Source organism: Tursiops truncatus, chromosome 6, assembly GCF_011762595.2.
Source record: "Tursiops truncatus isolate mTurTru1 chromosome 6, mTurTru1.mat.Y, whole genome shotgun sequence".
In the NCBI taxonomy this organism is placed as follows: Eukaryota; Metazoa; Chordata; class Mammalia; order Artiodactyla; family Delphinidae; genus Tursiops; species Tursiops truncatus.
In genome coordinates, this window is record NC_047039.1 from 25,544,870 (window position 1) to 25,567,730 (window position 22,861).

Below are 22,861 nucleotides of genomic sequence, written 5' to 3' on the forward strand. Positions count from 1 at the left end.
ACCGAGAAGTTGAAAAAGACAGAGAAGGATGAACAATCACAACTCGATCCCCTGGTTAATAGTACGATTTGATTATGTTTACATATCAGACTTGTGTTTGGGGACCTCTGAGCCTCTGTGCACGTTTATCAAATTGCAAACAGCACCACTTACGCGCAGCTGGTGATAAAGTACTACCACACAGTTGAATAGCTCTCCCAGTAGAAAATTATTATTTGCCAAGATAAAAGCTGGCTACATGATGCCAAAGTAATTCATCAATTCAATGACAAAAAAAAAAATCAGACAAACCACTCTTTTGGTATAGTGTAGGGTGAACAATTGGTTGATTGACTGGGTTTTGGCTGCAAATACAGCCAAAGCAAACCTAAAGCAACATTAGTTCATGGGAATTTTCATTATAATGTAATTTTTCTGCTGAACTTTCCAATTTGCTCTCAAGTTAACTGTGGGAGTCGAAGTTAGGTGTTCTCATGACCATTAAGGGTATTGTGTTTGTTTGCAAACAGGAATTGTGGTTTTCATTTCCAATTTGATGGTACTGTGCCATTTTCCATGATAATTTATCTGGACGAGGAGGTTTGGTTTGTAAAGGAAGAAAGTCTATCCTGATATCAATACACCGCAGAGGAGACATCTTAAAATCTCAGAGCAAGTGCTGTTTGAGTTTTGTTTTTCTAGCCACAAGTAAGGTGGAGTAGGATAACCCTGGGCTATGAAGTAAGAAAGAACTCATTCATTTGCTCATTTACTTAGCATATGTTCATTGAGCTCCTTTTAATGTGTCAAGTGCTATGTGAGGCTCTGGGGATTCAGCAACAGACTGAAGAGCTGCTTGCTCCCCTAGATGTTACAACTTCTAGAACAGTGGAGGTGGAGAGACCAGATAATGAACATACAAATACTCCTTAACTCTTGGTCTCTGTATTTGCTTTCTTTCCTTATTTTGTGCCCTAGGGTAAGTTATTAACTTGTGCAATAGTGTCTCACACACAGCAGGGCTCAGCAAATGATAGCTTTCTCACCTCCTCTACTCCCTACCCTACTTGGCTCTAGAAAAAGAACAAACTGTCTCCTTTTCAGTTTGGTTGATGCCTTTCTTGAGGCCAGAAAAATGAAGATCCTTGTCATCTTATGAACTGTGGATTCAGGATGAATTGGGTTATTGTCTAATGTTCCTGTGAGGGTCTGTCTGTCTTTTAAGTCCCAGAGCTAATCAACTTTTTTTTTTTGGGCTAGCCAAAGAGAATACTTCCAGATGAACTACTTTCAACCCATAAATGACTTTTTTTAAAAGCACCTACTGCAAATAGCTTGTCTTGACTGTAGACCCATTCTATCTTTTCCTGAATTTCCATCAGTTAAGGTGTTTAAGGAAAGATGTGAAAGGTAGTGGATTTTATAATCACTCTCCAGGAGGTAGAAGTTGCTTTGGGGGTATTGCTGGGATGACTGTGTAGTTACCTGGTTAGAAATTGGGACACAGAAGAACTAATGGTAAATCGATTGATAGGGAAATAAATATCATTATTAATAATTATAATTTTAAGTGCAAACACAATTTACGATGGATAAAATATGTAGCCATAATGCTGTTTCTCAAATAAAATATGTCTGGCGTTTCACACAATTGAACTGAAACAAATATTTGTACTACATTGGCAGCCCACTGGGAAGTTGAGGGAATGAATAAGATGTGAACTGAATATTCCCTTTACCCCTCTCATTGCCCTTCCCATGCTCCAGTACTTATAGTTTATCCTTCATCGTTAGTATAGATTTCATATGTGCTACCAAAATCTTTTCTCCTTGAAACCTGAGTACATCTATATTATATAGAGAAAAAATTATTTGAAATCTTAACGTAACTCCCACTCTCCCCAGAAGATGCTTGTGCTGCTCTGATTGATAAATCAATCCATCTCTTTAGCTGTGTTAATTGGACATGGTGCCAAAGGGAAATCTGGAAAAGCCTGGAAGAGACAACAGGGATTTTCATTGGAAAGGCAGAGTTACTGGTAGGAGGGAAAATATCCAGAAAGGATAAAGGAATCCAGAAAAGATGGAGACAGGGAGCCTGTGGGGAGAAATCTTGAAAGCTTGGGATGGGTTGGAAAAGATTTTGTGAGTAGCTGCCATATATGGAATACATAGAAAGAATGATGAAGGAAAGAAAGAGGCTTTTAAGAAGTCTGGCTCTGCATTGAAAATGTAATTTACTCCTGGCATCTTTTTAGGAGAATACAGTAAAGATGTCAATTACATTCCAATTATTGTGGCTGCTGGGTAGGGTTGTCTTTTTTTTTTCTTTCCTTATGCAATACTAAGGAGAGATGGGTCCTCAGAATGGCTTTATAAAGTTTAACTTTGATAAAGCATTTAAGCCATTCTGGCATTTTTGTGCCTTAAAATGCTTTGTTTCTCCAGGCATCCTTTAAGACATTTCTTCCAGCTATAAAATAAATAAGTAATGAGATGTATTTTACAGCATAGAGCATATACTCAATAATATCATAATATCCCTATATGGTGACAGATGGTAACTAGATTTACCATGGGGATCATTTTGCAATGTGTAAAAATATGAAATCACTATGTTGTACACCTGGAACTAATATCATATGTCAATTATAACTCAATAATAAAAAAGACATTTCTTCAGTGTTGAGGAGAAATAGCTAAAAATCCAAGGTCTTTGAAGTTAGACAAATCTGGGTTTGAATCCTAACTCCTCACTTGCTAGCTTGTCTCCTAGGACAAGTTATATCACCTCAGTAAGCTTCAATTTCCTCATCGTAACATGGGTTAAGAGTACCTACCCCGTAGGACTGTTGTAATCACTGAAATAAAGGGACATCTAGAAGAAAACCTTGAAAGGATTGGGCTTCATCAGCCTGAGTCCCTTTAGGAAACAGGTGGTCCATTCAAAGTAGGAAAATTTGAGGAAAGTGTAGTAGCAGGACTATTTTAAAAATGTATATGCAAAGTGTAGGAAAACCACAAAAGATAATGCAATGCTCCATTTACAATAGCCAAGACATGGAAGCAACCCAGGTTTCCATCAACAGATGAATGGATAAAGATGTAGTATGTGTGTATATATATATATATATATATATATATATATATATATACTACAGATGAATGGGTAAAGATGTAGTGTGTGTGTGTGTGTGTGTGTGTGTGTATATATATACACACACACACACACACACACACACACACACACACATACACAAAATGGACTATTACTCAGCCTTAAAAAGAATGTAATAATGCCATTTGCAGCAATATGGATGGACCTACAGATTATTATACTAAGAAAAACAAATATCATATGATATCACTTATATGTGGAATCTAAAAAATGATACAAATCAGCTTATTTACAAAACCGAAACAGACACACAGACAGAAAACAAACTTATTGTTACCAAAGGGGAAAAGCAGGAGGTGGGATGGGGTGGGATGGGCGGGATAAATTAGGAGTTTGGGATGAACAGATACACACTACTGTATATAAAATAGACAAACAACAAGGGCCTACTGTAGAGCACGGGGAACTATGTTTAATATTTTGTAATAACCTATAATGGAAAATAATTTGAAAAAGAATATATATATGTATATGTGTAACTGAATCACTTTGCTGTACACCTGAAACAAACACAACATTATAAATCAACTATACTTCAATAAAAAATTAAGATAGTGCAATACTCTAGGGATACCAGCTCCAGGCCTGAAAGTCTGGGTAAAAGCAGTGTTTCCTGGGACTTGGAGATGGAGAAGGCTGTGCCGAGGGAGCTGCCAGAGAGGTGCTGAGACCTCTGTGAGAGATATTGCCAGCCTTGGAAACAACTGGGGGCCTGGGAAATGAACAGAGTAGCTTCCCTCCCTCCCTCTTGCTTTCTCTCCCTCCAATTCCTTCAGAATTCTCTAGTGGCCAAACCCAACCTGAAGCCATTTGGTAAGAGAGTCCATTAAGGTCACAGGAAGTGATCTGGGGAGCAGAGTAGAGAGAGATGGAGAGTGGATCTGGGAGCAAATGGAACATGCCCAGCATGCTCAGTAAGCGTATTTCCTTTCTTTTTCTCTTTCGGAGACTGTAAACAAGAAGGTGTCTTTCCCTTGGAAGAATAAGCATACAGTAGAGCTGCCACTAGCCTCTGAAAGACTGTGCCTTAAATGTGAGTTCTATAGATTATGACACATCACAGACATAGCTCTGGAGTTGGAAACAAACACATATTAATCTTTATTTAAAGGACAATGGGAGAAGCACAGATGGTCTAGTGGTTGATTCTCCAAGAGAGTGAATGATGCAAAGAATCTGATATTCTGGTCAGACGAAAACAGGAGCTCTTGTTTCAATAGTGGCTTTTCAAGTTTGCCTCTTGGCATGAAGCTAACTCTGGCAGAAAGTATCGTGTAAACAGGGCACATGCCTAAGCATGTAAGCCAGTCACTACTTGTTGGATACATTTTCACCCTCTAGCCCATGACCCACAGTTAGCTGACAAAGCTGATGGCAAGGCGTCTTTTCAGAGAATGTGTTATGGACCACTTAGATCTTTTCAAAATTTGTAAATGAGTTGAAGGTCACCTTTGGAAAAGAGTGCTTTGTCATCACTGGTGGTGCAGCAGATCTTTGATTCACTCCACTTGTAAGCCTTCTGACCTTCGGGAAAATAACTCTTCTCCTGTCAACACATAAATAAATAAATAATCCTTCTCCTTTGCCTCTCATAGTGTGCTCAATGGTGGCCCCCCAAAAGATATATCCATGTCTTAATCCCCAGAACCTGGGCAGGTTACCTTATTTGGCAAAAGGGTCTTTGTAGATGTAATTGAGGTAAAAGATACTGAGATGAGAAGATCATTCTGGATTATCTGGGGGGGCCCTACATCCAATGCCGAGTATCCTTATAGGAGATGTGCAGAGGGCAGGCACAATGAGAAGTCTATGTAAAGGTGGAGGAAGAGATTTGTGTGATATGTGGTCACAAGCTAAGAATGCCAGCAATCACTGGAAGCTGGAAGAGACATGGAATGGATCCTCCCTTAGAGCCTTTGGAGGGAGTATGACCCCTGGTTGTGGACTTCTGGCCTCCAGCATTGTGACCCCCCTGTGGAGGGGTCCATGTAGCAAAAAACTGAGACCTCCTGCCAGCAACTATCTTGGAAGCGAAAGAGTTTAAACGACTGCAGTCCAGTCTGCTGTGGTGACTGCAGCCTTATGAGAGATTCTGAACCAGAACCACCTAGATCACTCCTGAATCCCTAACCCACTGGAACTGTGAGAAAGCAACTGATTATTATTTTAAGCTGTTAAATTTTGAGCGTAGCAACAGGTCATTTGGTCTCAGCTTAACACTTTATTTTTCCTCCATCACTGAACTTACACTTTACAAAACCATATGGGTTTGTCTTCCTCATTATAGTCTGAGCTTCCTGAGGGCAGGTACTGTAATTCCGAGCTCACTGCTGTATCCCTGAGTAGTAGGTTATATTGCTATTTCACAAAGGTGGCTGCAACAATATCTCCTATTTCAAGTATTCTTCTAGAACCTTGTCACTTCCCCATCCAGAGGTGGATTCCCTGTCTCCTCCCTTTGAAACTGGATGGAACTTTGTGACTGTCTCAAACAGTAGAGCTGAAGGGTGATATGTTATTTCCAAAGATAGGTCATAGAAATGCCATGCACATTTGCTTCTCTCCTTTAGACCCTTGCTGTTGGAATCCAACCACTGTGCTGTGGGGAAACTCAAACAATCTGTAAAAATGCCCACAGGGAGAGGAAGCATGGGCCCCAGCTCACAGTTGGAGCCAAGCTCCCAGACGACAGCCAGTGCTAACTAGCCATGTGAGTGAACCATCCTGGAAGTCAATCTTCCAGCCCCTAGTTGAATCTACCAAGCCAATGCCACGTGGATCAGAGATGAGCTGCCCCTGCTGAGCTCTGCTCAAATTGCAGCTTTGTCAGGAAGATAAATGATTGTGATTGTTTTAAGCCACTAAGTTTCAGGATAATCTGCTATGCAGCAGTATGTAACGGGAACATCCAGCACAGTATCTGTGACATCACAGGCATTTGACAAGCATTTGTAAACTGATTGAAGATCCTAGTTTCCTTATACAGCTACTTTCTGGGCACATTACTACACGTGTCTTTCTTTAAACAAATCTTGAACTCATCTGACTCAAGATTTGTGTTCAAGCTGTTCCTTCTGCTATGAATTGCCTCCCTACTTTCCTTATACATTTACCTGCTCAAGTCTTATGCTGCTGAAAAAATGCTGTTGAAACTTCCTTTCCTCCCTTCCTTGCATCCTTTTAATAACTATGTCGTGAATGTCTACTATAAGCCCAGGATATCATATGGAGCAATATAGACAAAATCCCCATCTTCTTGGAGTTTTACATTTCAATGGGGATCCAGTCAACAAATAAATATGTCATTAAAAATTATAGAGTGTGATTAGCACCTTAAAGGAATTAAACAGTGTGTAGTAATAGAAAAAAACGGGGCGGGTGGGAGGGGCAGGAGGAATGGGGTCCTATTTTAAATGAAGTGTCTTGGGAAGATCTCTTTAAGGAGGTGATATTTGAGATCTGAACAATAAGGAGGAACAAGTCTGGAAGAAAAGACCATGGCATCCTGGGCAGAGAAAACAGCAAGTGCAAAGCCATGAGATGAGATCAAAAATGTTTTCTGTTGGATAAAATAAAGGAGGCATTTATGGCTGCAGGATAATGAGTGGAGAGAAGACATTGACTAGATGAAGTGGGAAAAATAAGCAGACACCAGATCATGTATACGTAGTGTCACGGAAAGGAATTTAGATTTAATTCTAAATACAAATGATATTTACTGGAGGACTTTAAAGTGGGGGAGTGCCACAGTCGGATTTGCATTTTAACCTTACCCTTGCTGTTGTGCAGAGAATGGATTTTAGGTTGGCAGGAAGGGGTGCAGGGAGATCAGTAGGGAAACCAAACTGAACGTGAGATGGTGGTACTTTGGGTTAAGGTGGTAGCAGTAGACAGATAGATAAAAATGATGTATTGGGATAAAATTCGTGGCTATAACTTATAGGACTTGTTGGGGACTCAAGGAAAAGGAAAGGAAAAGAGGATTTCCGGCTTTGGTAAAGGGTTTGTACTTTATTGTAAAGCAGTAAGGAGCCATGGGTGGATTAGCAGGGCAGTGCATGCTCCACTTTCTTTCTTCAAGAAGCCTCTCTAGATGCCTCCTGATAGAATTAATCTCTCTCTCTTCTGGGTATTTATTCATAGTTTTGATTCTCACAGGTAATGTAGCATAAAGTATGGATTAAAAGCATAAGGAATTTTGGGGGCTGAATTGATATGAGTTGATCTGGGTTCCACCACTACTTTATGTGAGGTGTAAGACTTGGAGAAGCCCATTCATCTCTGTGACCTCAACTTCTCCAAATGTGGGTAGCATCTATGTTACAGGCTTGTTGGGTTCATTAAATGAAACTCTGGAGGAGAAAGATATACTTCAGAAAGAATAGGGAGAAGACCTAGCTTTACATTAATTTTAAATTCACTTAATAACTAACTCTATCTAACATTTATGGTAGATAATACCTGATACTAGGTATTTTACTCTTCATAACAACCTTGTGATTTAGCTACTTTTGTCATCCTCCTTTACGAACAGGCACAAAGAGCTTAAAAATGTACCCAAGGTCCTGCTGTAACACTTAACTTGTATAGATTTGTCTTTCTATATCCCTATTTCTCCCCATTTCTCTCAGATAACAGGGAGTGTGTGTGTCTTGCTCACAACTTTCTTCCTCATCTCTGACACATGGCAGAAAGTAACTTCATGTATGCTGAGTGAGTGAACTTTCAGGCATTGACTCACATGTCAAAGTTGACAAGACAAAGGTCAGAGTTATGGGGTACTGGCTTTACTTGAGTGGGTCCACCCAGCTGAGCTGGGGAGAGTCCTGAGCCAGACTAGCTTTGAAAGCTGGTCAGATCCATGATGAGATCAGATCCTCACGTAGTCAGATCAGATCCCCCCCTGCTGCCTCGTCTGCAGTACAATGATAATGTGCCTAATTTACTTGTGCTGTTTGGTTTCAGAAGTGTAGCAATGGCACAATACAACCTTTATTAACAAGACTACTGAGGGAATGGTGTATTCCAACTACTAAGGCAGAGATGAAATCTCCTTTGTTTAAAACCTTTTGGAAAATCTCTATAAGATGTAGTGGCCGCTGTTTCGCCTTGGGAAGGACTGTGCAGTGAATATGATTTGTGTCTTGAAGTTGAAAAGCTGCTGATCCTCCTGTCTTACAGTGGTCTCCGTGCTTTATTTTAAATATGATTATTTCGGAGAGGAGAAGGTAGGAGGAGATTGGGCTAAACATATTCTTAGATGAGGCACTACCTTGAGATGCTCATTTTAAAATAACATTATGATATGGGCTTATGTTCCTTCAGAATTGACACTGTCCCTTAAAGAAATAGAGTGATGGAAAAAGGGAAAATTAATGAAAGATTCTGTTCAAAGTCTTTAAGTCTTCCTGTAAATATCAGCTTAATTTCTCCCATAAGAAGACTGTAAAATGATGTTTACTTATCAGAACTGGGCTTGCTCTGTGTGGTTTAGTATATGTAACATTTTCTGCCTGGTCTTTAGAGTACAAAAGAAGACAAAGGGGGTAGTCACAGATGAGGGAAGAGTCGAGAAGGGACTGTTTTATATCCTTTAAAGGGAGTCTTGAGTGGATTTACCAGAAGAGCAAAGTGCCCTGCGATAGAAGGGGACATGATGTGATTTTAGCAGGCACTGAGAAGGTCCTTCTGCCAAAAATAGACCCACCTGCTTGTGGATGTGTGGCATTCCTTTGACTGGGGACAATGCCAGAGAGGCCAGCTGTTCCCTCAGATACTCCTCCCACAGTCTGGCTGAGACCTGAAATTCCAGCCTTGAACTTAAGGCTAAATTTTCCTCCACAATCTACCCTAAAGCATGTGCTTCTCACTTCCTCCCCTTCCTTCTCACTCTAAAACAAAGGTGTTACCAGCTATTTACACCGAAGTATGAACTATATAGATTTGTGCAAAGAACAGAAATTATGGAAGCGGGAGAATCCTTGGTTCCCTCCTCCCCACTTAACTCTGTGACTTTTGGCCAAGTCCTTAACTACTTATGCAGTAGTTTCTTTTTCTATAAAATAAGACTAAGCCAAACATACTGGACTCTTGGGAGGGCAAAATAAGACAAAGGTAGAGAACCAATTAGCAAAAAGCTAGAAACAACCCAAATGTCTATCGAAGGGAGGCTAGTTAAATAAACTTTGGAGCATCCACACAATGCCATATTATGTAGCTGTGAAAAGGAATCAGGAAGATCTCTACATCGTAATATAGAGTGACAGCTGAGACATATTGTTAAGTAACAAAAACAAAATGCATCACAGTGTTTGCACAATGCTATAGTTTAGACAAGAAAGGAGGAGACATAGTAAATACGTACTTATTTATAATTTCAGTAGCTGGATAAACCAAAAATTAATTAAAAATGGGATGGAGGGAACAAGGAATTAGAGGATATGGAGGGGACATAGACTTCTCTATGAAATTTATTTTGTTTTTTTGACTTTGGAATCATGTAAATATTTTACATAATTAAAAACAAAGTTAAATCAAAGAGAAAAGCAACCAAAACACAACAAGCCCTAAAACTTTAAAATAAACTGGAAAAAAGTGAACTTAACTTTATATCAATTCTGTGGCATAACCATCTCAAGAATTATTTCAACTGATTTTAAAAGACATATTTCGATTTTACATTCCTAGGGAGATATATCCTAAGGACAAAAAAAATGTATAAAGATCTCTTACATAAATGAACTTTTCTACGAAACAGATACAGACTCAGACATAGAGAACAGACTTGTGGTTGCCAAGGGGGAGGTGAGGGGAGGGAGGGATGGATTGGGAGTTTGGGGTTAGTAGATGAAAACTATTATATAGAGAATGGATAAACAACAAGGTCCTACTGTATAGCACAGGGAACTATATTCAATATCTTATGATAACCATAATGGAAAAGAATATGGAAGAATGTATATGTATATATAACTGATCACTTTGCTGTACAGTAGAAATTAACACAACATTGTAAAGCAACTATACTTCAATAAAATAAATTTTAAAAAAGATCTTTTAGATTGAATTCTTTCAGCTAGTTGTTAGTGGTAATATTCACATTATTATTTTAAATACCATTATATAGAGAGCAAGATAAAGCAACTAAGAAATTAAGTTAATACACTTAGGAGATAAGGTTTTCAGAGTAAACAAAGACAAACAAAGTAAAAGAATTGAAGTAAAAATTCTGTAATCTTTGATTTGAATTAGAAATATCAGTATTTATGATTTATTTTTCTCTTTCTAAAAACTACAAATTTCCTAGTCCTGTCCACTGAAAAGGCCTAGAAGCATGACCAACTCAGTTTAAATGATCACTCTGGGTACCCAGAATGTAAAATCTAAGTACCACTTCCATCTTAAAGGGAACAGGGCTCCTTAGAAAAATGCCTAATTTTACTTCTGGGGAAGAAAGTGAGATGAATTAGGGGCATATTATTATGCCCCAGAGCAAGATTATACGAGCCAACTTGAAGGATTTCCCACTGGCCAAATTTGGGAAGAATGTAAAAACAAATAATGATTACAACACTTTGAAACACATCAAGTATGTAAAATCAACAAGTTAGTTTGGAGGTTGTGTGGGCACCAGCTCACTATTCTGAAAATAGACAAATAGACGGTAAGAAAGAAGCATCTACCCCGCCTCTTTTGTTTCAGGTAATTCAACAATTGTTGAGAGAACATTCTTTATTGGATAATTCTAGCTAATAAATGCAGGAGGAATGATAGGATTAAAAAATCTCCATTCTTGGTGGAAATCATTCTGCAACATACAAGTGTATCAATTCAACAGGCATCCACCTTAAACTTACAGAATGTTATACGTCAATTAAATCTCTATAAAGCTGGAAATAAAAAAAAACCCTCCATTCTGATGACTCCATCCCAGTCACCAATATCTGCCAAAACCATTAAGCGAAGACCTATGAGAAACTTTACGATGGAAGTGGCCATGTGATGCTCAAAACAAAACAAATAGCAAGCAGTTTTATTACTACAACAGACAAGGTTGTAGCACAGAAATGGCTGTCTCTACTGCAAACACAGACGTGAGCTGCCCAATCATCGTGGGTGGTGGTAAGGAACAGTTGCAGGCTGTGGTCTCAGTTTGGCAGCGGGTAGGACCCACGTTTCTCCACCTCCCACTCTTCTGATTCTTTCCGTCAGTGGAACCGGATGGAGAACCACCTATCGGAGGAGAGGGTCAGGTGCCTGCGCTGAATTCACAGCCCTCAGCGGCTGGTGTTATCTCCTCTCACTTTGCCACATCTTGCCCTGGAGGAGGAAAGAGTCTTGGTCTTGGACCCTGCATTTCTTTTTCCTTGTTTTTTACAGTCTTTATTGAATTTGTTGCAGTATTGCTTCTGTTTTATGTTTCGGTTTTTTGGCTGGGAGGCGTGTGGGATCTTAGCTCCGCGGACCAGGGATCCAACCCATAACCCCTGCTTCTAACATGCGGTCCTCGGGAGTATCAGGTGAGTTGATGGAATTCGAGTGTTTAGCACATCCAATGCCTGGAGAGCTTTCCCAAGGCCAGAGACAACTTGTAGATCTCTTCATTCAGAGAGAATAGGAGCCAGGGGTTGTGTCCTTGCTTCTACATAGCTTTATTTGCATACTCCTTTCTCTCTCAGAGGGACGATTGTGATTGGTCAATTAGAGCAGAATGCTGGCTAAGAGAACTCAGCCCAAATCAGTGAAACAGCAGTTACCGATTTTGATCTTTTGGATAAATCACTTTTTCTCTTTTTACACTGGCTGTTTTTCTTCTTCAAGCGGGCCTTATTTTATTTCGTTCCAGCTTTACTTTTGAAAATGTCTCCCTTCTCTTGTAACATCGTCCTTGGTTCCACTCAAAGGAAGCAAACTTAAGTCTTGTTAAGTCTATACATGTCAAAATGTTACTTAGGTAACATTTCACCAAATGTATCCTTGAGTTACCTAAAATCATTACTTACCTAATCTTAAAGCAGATGCATGATCTACTGCAAGGCCATATTTGCTACAGTATTTTCTTTATACCTCCAGTGTCACTTGAATAGTCAAAGGCCTGTGATACAGCAATGGAAGAACACTTTGACAGAATTCTGTTCTTCAGGGGATGTTGTTCTATTGTTCTTTGGAATCCTCACATACTGAATACCCAGGGGCATTTTTTTCCAAATGGGCTATCAGATGGGGAACAATGGAGAAAATTGAAGCCTACTGAAAGCTATTTCGTGTGACTCACCTTCCACGCTTTACTTCCCCAAGTGTGGACCCGGCTCTGCCTTAAAAAAAAAAAAATCACTCCCAGCCTGGACTACGCAGTTATTTGCCAACTGTTGTCATCTAATGGTGATATGTAGTAATGCAGGATGAAGTAAAGACCTGGGGTGATTTTCTGTTCCCTGGAATACGGGTAGACTTAAGACTTACTGATTATATGATGTCATTTAAAGGGTGATAGGAAAGCTGCAAACTCCCTAAACACCATTTGTACCTACTGATTGGTGCCAGGTAGATCAACATTGGGCTTTGATTTTCTAGCTCTGCATTTTGAGCCCATTATCTTTGGAAAGAATAACCCTGTGTCAATGGGATGCTAACATATCCCCTAGGGGCTCATATCAGCTGAAGACAGTAAGTTTCCTTCATGGCAGGTGCTAGAGTAGGATCAATACCCACCAATTCCTGAGGAAACAACCTCAACAGTCCCACATGTCACCAATATATTTTTCCTCTCTCTACTTTGGACAAATAATGTCACCTGCTATATCAGTAAACAAAGGATGTCATGACCATGAAGACATCAGCCCCTGAAGCTGCCCTGACTGCACTACATGGGCACCTACTATGTGCTAATGACTTTGTGTATACCATCTCTCATCCTCAAAACAATTTTTATTCCACTTTAGTATGAAGACTCCAAAAACTCCGATTAAATGCATTGCCTACAAACACTGTGTTATGTTGCATAGCTGTTATTTAACTTAGTTATGTTTATTTTACTAAAGAAGCCTCTCAGTTTCCTGCATTTAATGTCATTAATTGGGGGAAGGGGATCCAATTGCTCCCCCCACCCAACTTACCCAATTTTTTTCTTTTATTGAAGTCTAGTTCATTTACAATGTTGTGTTAGCTTAAGGTGTATAGCAAAGTGATTCAGTTTCACATATGTATATATATATCTATTATTTTTCAGATTCTAAAAATATGGAACACTTCATGAATGTGCGTGTCATCTTTGCTCAGGGGCCATGCTAATCTTCTCTGTACTGTTCCAATTTCAGTACATGTGCTGCCGAAGCGAGCCTCCAACATATGTTCTTTCAATTAAACCTATCCCTTCTAAAAGAAACTCAAATACTACTTCCTCTCAGCTTAATGCTGATGTCTGGGTAGATCAGATATTTTCTTCAGATGATACTCTGTGTCTTTTGTGGGGATCTTGCCCACTTTCCATGGGGAAAAAAGTGAAATCTTGGCTCCTTTTTGAGTCCAGAGTGGGATAAGTACCTTAGTTTAGACTAGTATAAGACATAAATTAATATATTACATATATTATCTTGCCATAACCAAAGATTTCCAGTTTTCTCCTGGCTGAAATTCTTTAAAGTCAAATCCTTTTAAAGTGAAATCCTTTGGTTCCCCTTTGAGATGTGACTTCTACTGCAAATGTCCTTGAGAAAGGGAATACATTGTCATAGCTGTAGTGTCAATTTTGTTTAAATCTAAAAACTAACAGCTCTTTATTTGACAAAAGGTTTGATTTTGGGTTGATCAATGGGGCAAAATGCTAGACATGGGGATGAACTAGATTTCCCATTATTTGGTCCTATTAATCATGGCCATTTTTGTTCCCTGGAAGCTATTCGTTTCCTTATTATGCAAAATTCTGCAACCCTTTCCTCCAAACCTTAAAATCAAACATGTTATCTGACATTGGTTTTTGTTCCCCTCTCAAATGCCAGGGACGGTCTGAGATATAGTGTTTGAACGTCAAAGTGTTGGTTTTAGACATTATGATGGTGTGTAACACGAAGGTCAAATACATTCAATCTCATGTCAACTCTGTTTAGCTGCTAGTGGTTGCCCCAGTTGCAGGGTTGAGGAGGATTCTGAAGCTGTGTCTGGGCTCAGCAGGAAAGAGCGATAAGTGATACCTGTCACAGAGACTGCAACCATGGAGGTGTGGCACAATTTTAACCCTGTTTCTGAGGATTGGAGGACAAAGTATTCGAAACCAGAAATGATCAGGAAAATCAGGGCCATAGAGTTGTTAAGTCTTTTCTTGGAAATCAATTGTTCTGTGGTTGGTGAATAGAATTGTAGAGATGCAGAGAGATAGGGAAGCAAATGATTATTACATGAAGGCTGGTGGGCAGATGACAAGACTTAGGAACTCATTGCTTTCCCTGTAGAGGGCTCTAGACTTTGTAGGTCTGGTAATGGTGGAAGTGGTAGTATTAGATAGAGATGGTGGTGATATGGAAGGTGAGTAGAGAAGGAGCTCTGATCATCTCTGATCTTCAATTTCAGAAATTTCTCTGATACTGACTGAAGGACACCAAGGAAGGCCAACCATGGAACTAAAATATCAGACACATTGAAGGTTTTCTGTTTTTTGTTTGTTTGTTGCCTCGAAGTCCATACTACGAGAACTGATTGGTATTTTGATTACTGATTAGTTTTGAGTATTGATATTTTTGGCTCCAAATCATATTTTGTACAGAAAATTCTAAAGCTATCAAAACATCCTTTGCCCTATGTCATGTCTCTAAAAGTGTGAGCTAAGATTAAACTTTTGTCATAAGGGAGGAAGCTATTTATTTATTTATTTATTTTAAGTAGGTGTTTCTAAGTTATGTAAGTGCAAAAACAGTAATAAAATTTTATTTGGTGTCACATGACATTTTTCTACACCCTTAACCTTCAGCCACTTGAATTGCTTAAATAAATTTCTTTGGCAAATAATAAGACCATAATGTTCCAATTATTGTTAGTGCTTTACAAATAAACCATATAAATGCCTGACATTTCCAACTTTGAAAAATGCCTGAGGATGGCTGAATATATGGTATATAAGCTCACCTACTGGTTGAAAATCCAACCTGTCTCTTTAAGGCTTGTAATTTGTTTATTCTTTTTCAGTGTGTGACATAAATTTTATGATTAGCAAAATGAGACAGTATGTGTTGGAGGCTAAAATGACTTGTCTCCTCAATGAAAGAAAAAAAAATCCAACAAGTCTTTGGGAAGAATAATAAACACTAAAGAGTAAAAATTGTACTCTTGTTCCAGATTTGCTGATAACATATAGGTAAAGACTTGGTTTGTCCATGACAGCAACATATCTGAACAAGGCATGAAAATTCCATTCTGGTAATTCATCTTATGATGTACATACCTGATTTCAACAGGCTAGATTGGAAATCAAAAAGTATAATTGAGCAACTAATCATCTTTTTGAGAAGATTAAAGAGTATCACCTAAATCAGTGTTTTTTGAGATATTTAGTTTGAGGCACACTGTAAGAAATGCATTTTACATCAAAATACAGAGAGTGCTGAGGACTTAAATAGACGCGTGCGCGCATGTGCGCGCATGAAACAAAGGTTTACTTGAAAATATCCTTACTATGTGTACCTATATGGTGTTTTACATTTTATCTATTTCATTTATTTATTTATTATTTATTAATTTTTGCGGTACACGGGCCTCTCACTGTTGTGGCTTCTCCCGTTGTGGAGCACAGGCTACGGACGCGCAGGCTCAGCGGCCATGGCTCACGGGCCCAGCTGCTCCGCGGCATGTGGGATCTTCCCGGACCGGGGGCACGAACCCGTGTTCCCTGCATCGGCAGGCGGACTTTCAACCACTGCGCCACCAGGGAAGCCCTATTTCATTTTTTAAAAAGAAGCTGATTACCATTGACCAAATTGGTTTCACAACTCCCTAATGGGTTGCTATTTCCCCTAATATGAAAAACAACTGGGTAGGTGATTTGAAATCTTATTTTTCACTGATCAATTGTTTTGGCATCATATTGGTGCAGTTTGGGTGTAATGATCAAATCTGAATCACGGAGATTAAATCAAGTAATTCTGAATGAGAGGTACATGGAGGGGAAGAAATGAGAAGTCTGGGTTCGGATTCTGGCTTCCAACACTTGCCTTCTGTGCACAGCTAACTGAGGGCTAGTTTCCTGTTGTGACTAAGAACACAGATTCTGCAGTCAGACTGCCTGGGTCTGAATTCTGGCTCACACAGACTGCATGAATGACACGGGCGAGCTACTTAACTTCTTTGGGCCTCAGTTTCCTCATCTGTAAAATGGAAATAACATTACCCCTTTTTGACATATTGTGACGATTTAACATAAGGTGAATAGAGTAAGCACTCGATAGTAGCTATTATTATTGAACAATCCCATAAAAACGTAAGAATCAAGGTGTTTTCAAATCTGTGTCTATAATGTCACATGGATCAAAACTGACATAGAGGGCTTCCCTGGTGGCGCAGTGGTTGAGAGTCCGCCTGCCGATGCAGGGGACACGGGGTCGTGCCCCGGTCCGGGAAGAACCCACATGCCGCGGAGCGGCTGGGCGCGTGAACCATGGCGGCTGAGCCTGAGCGTACGGAGCCTGTGCTCCGCAATGGGAGAGGCCACAACAGTGAGAGGCCCACACACCGAAAAAAAAAAAAAAAAAAACTGACATAGGTAATAGCTAATGTTTATTGGTTTTTTTTAATTGAAAGATAGTTGATTTACAATGTGTCAACTTCAGGTATACAACAAAGTAATTCATATATATATATATATATATATATATATATATATATATACTTTTTCAGATTCTTTTCCCTTATAGGTTATTACAAAATATTGAGTAGAGTTCCCTGTGTTACACAGTAGGTCCTCGTTGGTTATCTATTTTATATATAGTAGTGTGTACATGCTAATCCCAAACTCCTAATTTATCCCCCCCTACTTTTGTATACAAGCCATGTGCCTGGCACTGTGCAAAGCACTTTATATGCATATAACCTTTGCAACATTTTATCCCCATTTGATCTTCCAAGAGTATAACGAAGAAAGCATTTTAATTCTCATTTTGTAGTTGAAGAAATGCAAGCTTGGAGAGATCAAGTAACAGAGTTGGTAAATGATAAGCTGGGGTTCTAGCTCAAGTGTGTCTGACTCCAGAGCCTGAGCACCTCTGTCTCTTAGTCCCCTTTGGGTCTGTTTTCCCCTTAAAGCCACATGACTCACTCCCTCACTTCATGTCTCTGCTCATTTTCATTCTATCCGTCCCAGATAAAACAGTAATGCCCTCTCTCACCCCCATGCTTCCTATCTGCCACATCCTGCTTTGGTTAGCATTGTAGCACCCAATCCCAACTGGCACTTTATATTTACTTGTTTATTTCTGGATTGTTTATCTTCCACTGAAACAGAAGCTTCATTGGTCAGGAGCTGCTGTATCTCCCACCCACGGAGTGCTATTTGGGGCACATCATGTATGTTCAATAAATATTCTTTGTTGAATGAATAAATGAATTAATTGAGGTAAATGAAACAGAAGTCACAGGAAACTTAATATTAAGAAAACTTTACTTACAAATGTCATTACTTTTAGATTTGTTCTGAATGTTTTCAGGTGTATCTCATCTTTGTAATGTTTGGAATGTTCTATGAGCCATTGTTTCCCCTCGGAAGAATTGGGAAACCTCAGTCCATACATTGGGCTTTTCCCGCTATTTAATTTCACTTGGTTCGTTGCAAATGTACCAAGAAAGTGAAGTTACTGTTTGCAGTTACTGTACAGTTGAGAGAGAGGAAGAAGGCGTCAGAAGCCGTCAGCTGCACTATCCTTTTAAGCCACAAGATGGCGCTCCTATCATACAGACATTAGCTTGTATTTCCCGCTCCCCACCCCACCCCCCAGCTTGTTTTGCTCACCCTGCCTGGTTTTTCCTTCTTTGTAATTTGTTTGTGTTTGTCTCTGCCTCTGCCTTTTCCTTGAAATTTTTGTTCTCCGTTTCTATTTCTCTTCTATCCTCTTTCTTTCCCTTCTATTTAGTCCTTTATTACCTGGGCAGTCTATTATATAAATCTCTTTATTGTTTAACATAAAAGGTAACTTTCATGTTTCTTGATCTTATCTTTAAAACCCACTGGATGCACCATAATATAGATTATATATTTATTCCTCGAAGGAAAACCAATACCTAATTAAGTTGCTTCTGAAGTCACTCATGTGACCGTTGACTGTTTTTTTTTTTCCTTTGTTAGGTCAGTTTTGTAAGTTTTTAAAGGAGTGTTAAGGCTTAAAAGTTATGAGGTCATTTGTCCCAAGTTCATACAGCTTTCAGGAAGAACCTGCTGACCTGAAGTCTACCCCACACTCCCTCTGCCTCACAGATGTCCTGCTCTTTGATTCCTTTAATCAAGCCTAATATTCAAGGGAGATGTTTAAAAAGTAGATTAATGAAAAAGACAGAAGGAGATGATTACTGACAACTGAGACAAAACCAAAACAAGTAGGTCAGCTGCTGTGATATGCTCCACTTTGGTACTGTAATGTCCATCCACTGTTTGTTTTTTGTTTGTTTCTCTTTTCCAGCATCCCTTCCTTAGAGGAAATGTTCTTTACCACTTTTACATAATTATGGTAGGACCATCAGGACCCTCAATCCTGGGGCTTGGTCTCCTTCAATTTGAGAATGTGTAAGTGACTCAGACTGACTAATCAGACAAACTTTTCTGTGTGGGCTCTATGCCTCTTAAAATACTCTGTGTGTTGGTGGGGGGCATTAATATTAGTGTGATTGGGGTTTGTAAACACTTAGTTCCACAAGTAACTGTTTTCTTGATTGAATTAATTGAATACAAAGAGGAAATAACATTGTTTTCTGCCTACTGCTGCCTTCTTTGATGTGTCTTTCTTCCCTGTCCCTTGATAACAGCTTGGAAAAAATCCCATAGCTGCCAAGTCACTTTAACAGAAAGAAACAGTCTGATTTCAGGTATTGAAAAATATAGTCTGGTCCAAGTCAAGACTTCAATCTTATATCCTAATCAGAGTTGTTTCCCTTTCCCCTCCATCAAGCTCAGACTTGCTCTGTGGTCCACGGTCATATGACGGGTAGAGGCACCCCACCCTCGACTCTGCTGCATATCAGGTTCTCTTCTTTCTTCTCCAGTTGTTGGGTCCAGGACGAGCAGATGGGGAAGAGCAGGAGGGTGTCACACGCTTGGTGTCACACTGACCTTCCCAAGATGGCTCTATCAGAGACGCCCCCTGGGTTTTCAGATCCTTGACGTGAGCAATGCATGATACGATTGTCTCTGAAGTGGGTTCATCCATCTTGTTCTTTGTTCTCTGGGGTCCAGTCCCTGTCTCTGGACTTTTCAGCACCTTAATAATTGCTTCTCCCATCTTGCCCTTGTTCTCTCGGTTTCAAAATGTTTCAGGGTGGTCAGTGACTTTCGATAGCTTTTTTTTTCTTTTATTTGTTTTTTTATATAGCAGGTTCTTATTAGTCATCAGTTTTATACACATCTGTGTATACATGTCAATCCCAATCACCCAATTCATCCCACCACCATCACAACCCCCCCGCGGCTTTCCCCCCTTGATGTCCATACGTTTGTTTTCTACATCTGTGTCTCAAATTCTGCCCTGCAAACCGGTTCATCTGCACCATTTTTCTAGGTTCCACATACATGTGTTAATATACGATATTTGTTTTTCTCTTCCTGACTTACTTCACTCTGTATGACAGTCTCTAGATCCATCCACCTCTCAACAAATGACCCAATTTCGTTCCTTTTTATGGTTGAGTAATATTCCATTGTATATATGTACCGCATCTTCTTTATCCATTCGTCTGTCGATGGGCATTTGGGTTGCTTCCATGACCTGGCTATTGTAAATAGTGCTGCAGTGAACATTGGGGTGTGTGTGTCTTTTTGAATTATGGATTTCTCTGGGTATATGCCCAGTAGTGGGATTGCTGGATCATATGGTAATTCTATTTTTAGTTTTTTAAAGAATCTCCATACTGTTCTCCATAGTGGCTGTATCAATCTACATTCCCACCAACAGTGCAAGAGGGTTCCCTTTTCTCCACACCCTCTCCAGCATTTGTTGTTTGTAAATTTTCTGATGATGCCCATTCTAACTGGTGTGAGGTGATACCTTATTGTAGTTTTGATTTGCATTTCTCTAATAGTTAGTGATGTTGAGCAGCTGTTCCTGTGCTTCTTGGCCATCTGTATGTCTTCTTTGGAGAAATGTCTACTTAGGTCTTCTGCCCATTTTTGGATTGGGTTGTTTGTTTCTTTAATATTGAGCTACATGAGCTGTTTATATATTTTGGAGATTAATCCTTTGTCTGATGATTCATTTGCAAATATTTTCTCCCATTCTGAGGGTTGTCTTTTCGTCTTGTTTATGGTTTCCTTTGCTGTGCAAAAGCGTTTAAGTTTCATTAGGACCCATTTGTTTATTTTTGTTTTTATTTCCATTACTCTGGGAGGTGGATCAAAAAAGATCTTGCTGTGATTTATGTCAAAGAGTGTTCTTCCTATGTTTTCCTCTAAGAGTTTTATAGTGTCCAGTCTTAAATTTAGGTCTGGAATCCATTTTGAGTTTATTTTTGTGTATGGTGTTAGGAAGTGTCCTAATTTCATTCTTTTACATGTAGCTGTCCAGTTTTCCCAGCACCACTTATTAAAGAGACTGTCTTTTCTCCATTGTATATCCTTGCCTCCTTTGTCATAGATTAGCTGGCCATAGGTACATGGGTTTATCTGTGGGCTTTCTATCTTGTTCCATTGATCTGTGTTTCTGTTTTTGTGGCAGTACCAAATTGTCTGATTACTGTAGCTTTGTAGTATAGTTTGAAGTCAGGGAGTCTGATTCCTCCCACTCCATTTTTTTCCCTCAAGACTGCTTTAGCTATTCGGGGTCTTTTGTGTCTCCATACAAATTTTAAGATTTTTTGTTCTAGTTCCGTAAAAAATGCCACTGGTAATTTGATAGGGATTGCACTGAACCTGTAGATTGCTTTGGGTAGTATAGTCATTTTCACAATATTGATTCTTCCAATCCAAGAACATGGTATGTCTCTCCATCTGTTGGTATCATCTTTAATTTCTTTCATCAGTGTCTTTTAGTTTTCTGCATACAGGTCTTTTGTCTCCCTAGGTAGGTTTATACCTAGGTATTTTATTCATTTTGTTGCAGTGGTAAATGGGAGTGTTTCCTTAATTTGTCTTTCAGATTTTTCATTAGTGGATAGCTATTTAAAAAATCTTTTTTTATTGAGGTAGAGTTGATTTACAACGTTGTGCCGATCACTGCTGCACAGCAAAGTGACATAAAATCTTTTGGCTTAAAGTGTGTCCTTATCATTTTCAAATCTCCACCTCCCTTTATGCTATTTTAACCTAATTTAAAATGACTTCTCTTTTGGAATGAACAGACTAGGTAGGTTTTAATGAATGATGTAACTTTTTTTTTGTTTCCATATTACACAACTGATCACATCACTGTGCTATTTTATAGTTGACTCTATAAACACTACTTTTGTGAGGTTTTTGTGGGTTTCTGTTTTGTGTTCTGTCAGATCTTGACATCAAGATCAGTGATTTTTCAGCCTCTGTATAGCCGTATAATCCCATTATACCATGATTTAATTACACAGACTGTTTTAACTGTGGGTGAAATTATTATGATTTTCATTATTATACCAAAAATCTGACAAAGAGTAATTTTCCTATAGCAGCTAGGTTGGGTTCTGTTCCCCTACCGGAGTCATAAAAGACCCTCTAGTCCAACTAGACACTTTGGACTTGCATTGTGTTCAAGTTTTCTTTTTTTATTATTTTAAATTTATTTATTTTTAAATTTGTGGCTGCGTTGCGTCTTCATTGCTGTGCGCAGGCTTTCTCTAGTTGTGGTGAGCGAGGGCTACTATTCGTTGGGGTGCGCGGGCTTCTTATTGCAGTGGCTTCTCTTGTTGTGGAGCATGGGCCCTAGGAGTGTGGGCTTCAGTAGTTGTGGCATGCAGGCTCAGTAGTTGTGGCTTGCGGGCTGAGTTGCTCCACGGCATGTGGGATCTTCCCGGACAAGGGATCGAACCCGTGTCCCCTGCATTGGCTGGCAGATTCTTAACCACTGTGCCACCAGGGAAGTCCCGCATTGTGTTCAAGTTTAATTGCTGGGTTTAAATTGTCTTTTTTAAAGACTGGGCCTATGGTAAAATATCAATAACATGATTGGGTAAACAGGGGACTATCTAATCATCTGATTGTTACTGTAAGAGTTTGGTAATTGCTTCCACTAAAATGACTGATTTTCGACAGGTTATTTTAGAGTCAGCCTGACTTGGCCCGTGTGTCCCTTCTAACTCCAGGACTCTAACTGCTCTCCTAAAGGGATGCCAGTGATGCCTCGGGCACACCACCTGCCACAGCATCAGCTGCTGCTCAAATGGCTCTGTGCTCCCAGATGCTGCACCAGGTAAATTACCAGCTTCGCGTTCACAAGGTGCTGCTCTCTACAAGCCAATAGCGGCACCTGGAGGCTGCTGCAAAATGTTGGAAATCCCACGTAAAAGTAGCACTTTCCTTTTTTTCATTTTTTAATGCATGTGTATAAACCTCTA

At 39.4% G+C, this 22,861-nt stretch overlaps 1 non-coding gene across 1 annotated transcript; it reads right to left on the minus strand.

Annotated features, from left to right (window-relative positions):
- Window positions 1-13,390: 13,390 nt before the first annotated feature.
- Window positions 13,391-13,495, minus strand: LOC117312884 (U6 spliceosomal RNA). The gene has a single exon (XR_004527288.1). It is a non-coding gene; the product is annotated as a U6 spliceosomal RNA (small nuclear RNA).
- Between the last annotated feature and the right edge of the window lie 9,366 nt (window positions 13,496-22,861).